Genomic DNA, 4,994 nt, shown 5'->3' on the forward strand with positions numbered 1-4,994 from the left:
CCTCCTCCTCCTCTCCTCTCTCTCTCTCGGCCAGCGGCAGCCGCTCGCCCGCCCGCCCACCGTCCGCTGCTGCCCCCTCGACCCCGTCCTTCCTAATCTCGCAGCTCGTTGCCCCCGTAGCTGCTGGGGATCCAGCCTCGCCTGACTGGCGGTGCTTTCCGGTCGCCTCACCTCCACTGCCAACCTACCCGCCACCATCGCCAGGCCTTCGCACCACCCCTGACCCCTCCTCTTTTATGGCCGCCATCCATTGGAGACCTCACCCCCAGCAAACCCCAAATAACCCTAATCTTAACCCGTCACCGCCTCGACCACCGCCCCGGTTGGTGGCAACCTCATCGCTGGCCGCTCCCCCCACCTCCTGCCTACTCCTTCGGACTCGACCCTCGGCAGCACGAGAGGCGGCGATGGCGTGGGGAGGCAGCGTGACGCAAGAGAGAAGGAAGAGGGAGAAAGAGGAGAAAGAGGATCGACGGTATTCAACGCGCGCATGAATCTTAAAGTGGTGGAAGGCAAGTAACTATTTGATTTCCAGAAGTTGGATATGAATACGAACTCGTTTGGTTGGAGGGAGTTGATGAGAGGGAATGGGAGTTTAGGGGGAGGAGACTAAAAGTCCCTTGTTTGTATTCTCAGATTTTGATAGCAAGGGGTGAAAACCATTGCCTTTTTCTTTGCAAATCCTTGCTGGTTAAGTGGAGACCAAAAGCTGCAGGCAAGGGGTGAAAACCATTGCCTTTTTCTTTGCAAATCCTTGCTGGTTAAGTGGAGACCAAAAGCTGCAGGTACAGATCTCTTATTATCTTTTCATTTCTCTTTTCCCTTGATATGCCACGCCGTTCTAGATTAGTTGCTCCATGAGATCAGATCCATCTGCCTAATCTAAGAATGTCTTGTTACATTTTGCTAGTGCGTGCATTAATATTTTAATTTTGCATGCTTTTTTCTTACATTTGTCCTATTGGTCAATGTTTCATCCCCTCTGGTGCGCACGGTTGAATTTTAAGATTAGAGTACGAAGTCATCATCAAATCAGCATTATATCCTGATCGATTTATTTTCATAGTATCTTTAGGATAATCAAGCAGTACTGTCCAGATCTACACATCTTTATTTTACCAATTGTACATGTGTTCGTAAATATATTTTGGGTTCTTTGGTTTTATAGTACACATACACTGAATGGAGGGTGATTTCATGATTGTCAAAATTCATCACGGAGGTTCCTTTTCAGAAGAAGGAGCACTTTCTTACAAAGGAGGCGAAGTGTCAAATTTTAGAAGAATTGAGAGTGAGAGAACTTGGCCAAAGAAGTAGGCTTCCAGAATGGAGATGAAATTTTTTATACAATCCCTGGCTTTGACATTGAAAATGGTATTGATCATATTCACAATGATCAGTCTGTTGGAAAAATATTGGCATATGCAAAGAAAAATGGCTTCATTGAGCTATACATCAAGCCTCATAAGGCACAAGCTGCTCCTGCAAATCCAAGTGCTGGTCAAGCAGCTAGTCGACATAACTCTACATAGGAGGTATAATACTCACTTTTTGTATGCATTCTTGTTTCTTGAGTGTCCATGTGTGATCCCTGTTGTTGTGATGTGGTTGCTTATTTTTTTTTATCTGATTGTGTGTACATGTCGTAGTAGAACATAATATCTTATTAATGGATGCCCATGGTGTTACCAAAAATCTCTATGTATAAAATACTAATCAAAATCAAATGGCACTAAAATTTTGTTGGCAGATATGGCATGCCGACCAACCAACTAGGAAATCCTAATATTGTGGGAGACAATGAGACAACGAAGAGTGAAAATTTTTATAATGTTATTTGTGCTTATGCATATCCGGATAGTGTTAATTAGAAGGCGTCAATGCCGGATCATTCAAGTTAGGCAGCCTTCCTGGTATGACCCAATTGCTCGGTCTCAAAGTTTGAGTAACATTTTCACAAGCGATAGAGAATGCATCGACCAACTACAAATGGATAGGTGTTGCTTTAGAGTACTATGTTCTCTAGTGCGAGAATTTGGTGGGTTAAGAGATACTAGGAATATGAAAGTGGAAGAAATGGTTGCTATGTTTCTGAACATAGTTGGGCATGATCAGAAAGACCGGACTATACATAAGGAATTCCAGCGGTCAACTGAGACAAAGTCGAAGTTTCCACAAAGTTTTGACATCAGTATTGAAGCTGTGGGGAGTTTTGCTCAAAAAACCTCAGCTAATTCCTCCCAACTACTTGGATGAAAGGTGGAAATGGTTTAAGGTATGAAATAAATAGTAGATAATTATAACATTTTCTAAGAATCATGATCTAACATATTATAATTTGCTCTATAGAATTGCGTAGGCGTCTTAGATGGAACATATATAGAAGTTCATGAGCCTGCCAATGATAAACCATGATACCGATCAAGGAAAAATATTGTTGCAACAAATGTTCTTGGTGTATGTGCACCAGACATGCAATTTATCTACGTATTACTGGGTTGGGAAGGATCAGCAGCTGATGGACGGGTGCTTCGAGATGCTTTATCTAGACCGAATGGCCTCGTTGTTCCACGTGGTAAGAGTTAAAATTGAAAATAAATAGTTAATGTAGAGGTTTTTTTTAAGGTTATACATGATAAACATATACATATTTTAAACATATATAGGTTGCTACTACCTTGTTGACGCTGGATACAAGAATTGTGAAGGATTTCTTGCTCCATATAGAGGTCAACGCTACCACCTGCAAGACTGGAGAAATCCACCAGTGAAGAAAGAGGAACTATTTAATATGAAGCATTCATCAACAAGAAATGTGATTGAGAGAACTTTTGGATTATTGAAGATACGCTGGGCTATAATTAGGAATCCATCTTACTACCCTATAGACACACAAGTTGACATAATTTTAGCATGCTGCTATCTTCATAACCTCAAAAGACAATAGATGGGTTCCTCGGATCCATTTGAAAATGAATTGGATGCTTTCATGGAGCAACAAGAAGTAAATGGACACACAATTCAGTCTACTGAAACATCATCACAGTGGAATGATTGGAGAGACAAGCTAGCCGGTGAAATGTGGAATGCTTGGAAAGCAAAAAGGCCTTCTAGCTAAAAGTTACTAGTCCATACATAGTCAAGTTTGAAAAGTGTCATGTTTTAATGGTTAATCTATTATCTTGGAAGTTTTTCATGCCTGTGTACCTTATTTTGCTAGGAGAGCTTGGTGATTGTATGAACATGATGTTTTGTTTAATATTTATTATCCTACTCATTCATGCAACTATGTCTATCTCATTGTAATATGAATCAACTAGCAGTGAAACAAGGCAAAAGAGATTAAAATTACAGCCAAGAAGAGAGACAAGAGAACATGGACAACAGAGGAAGAGAAATTGCTAATTGATATTCTGTATGACATGAACGATTCTGCTTAGAAAGTAGACACTGGTCACAAGTCTAGCTATCTCACATTTATTGAGAAGGAAATGGCCAAAGTACTTCCAAATGCACAGCTGAAAGTTGATCCCCATATCAAGTCCAAAGTGAAGATTCTAAAGAAGCTGCTTTCATATATTTTGGAAATCCAACTAAATGGCAGCGGCTTTGGATGGGACGATGAGAATAAGATGGTAATGGGGATAGAGAAACATACATGGGTTGGGCAAAGGTATGCTATTTTTTAATTTTAAAAATTCTATTTGGTAAATAAGATTTTCACCATTTTGTTTTCAATTTTCTTGAAATGCATTTCTTTTGTAGTCACGTGATGGAGCAGCTGCTTTATACATGAAACCTATGGTGAACTTTGAGAAGCTATGTGAAGTTTATGCAAGTGATTTGGCCAAAGGAGGGAATGCTAAAGGTCTTGGAGAGGAAGAAGTGGTAGGAGGTGAACCCACTACAGATGAAGCACATCAGAATAGTGAACACATTAGTGGGGGTGATGAACAAACAAAGGATGAAAACAACAACCCGTCAACTGGGAAGCAAGAGCGTAAGAGGGTGTATGCAAATGTTGATGGTCTTGAGACGGGACTCCTTAACATGTCTAACTCATTTGCGAAGTACTTAGAATGCAAACACCATGGCTGATATTGGCAAGGCACTTGCTCATGGAGTTGCAGTTAGCACCAAGCATCGACCAATAAGTCCAAGTTGTTTGAAGTGATCAAGAATCTACTTGGACTTGACGATGATCAAGTTGTGATGGCTATTCGCATCATTGGTCGAGATCCTGAAGATACAGACCTTTTTCTTAACATGGAGGATCGTTACAAAGTCATCTTTGTTAAGCAGGAGCTTGAGGCGGCAAAAAGAAATTGAAGGAGTAGAAAATTTGTATCGGTAGTGGTAGCATAGGCTAGGACAATTAAATTTCATTAGCTTAACAATATTTGCTTTATTACTTCATTTTCTAAATCATCAAATTAGCAATATGGACATTTTGCTTCTTTTTACTGTTATCATGTTACCATCAAATTTGCTATTTATTGTAAGTTCCCTCGTTGTTTATGTTGTTTCTTTTAGCAAGGGCAAAACAGTAATGATGCAATTAACTCCCATGTCCATAACCACACACCAAACTATGGATAAAAATTCCCTCTCAAACTCCCTCTCTCAATTCCCAGCAACTGCCAAATAAAAGATTAGGACTAAAAATCAAACTCTTAATTATCTCTGCCAACTCCCTCCTCCAATTCCCATACCTCTTCCCATCGTCTACGAGCTTGATCGCTTCAGCTTATAAGCCGGCTGAAAAGCTGAAACGACTGATTTATTGTGAGAGAAAAATACTATTTGGTGGCTGATAAGCCGGCTGAATAAGCTGAAGCGAACAGGTGTTGGTCCACGACGAAAGGCCCAACCAAACCAAATCTGAAATCTTTTCCTTGCGGGCCCGGGTGCCCCCGGCTTTGGAAATGCCGATGTCGAGTCTCGTACTCGCTCCGTGGTCATTTGCGTTGTGTGCGCAAGGAGGGCCCAGTCGG

Source organism: Setaria italica, chromosome IX, assembly GCF_000263155.2.
Source record: "Setaria italica strain Yugu1 chromosome IX, Setaria_italica_v2.0, whole genome shotgun sequence".
Taxonomy (NCBI): Eukaryota; Viridiplantae; Streptophyta; class Magnoliopsida; order Poales; family Poaceae; genus Setaria; species Setaria italica.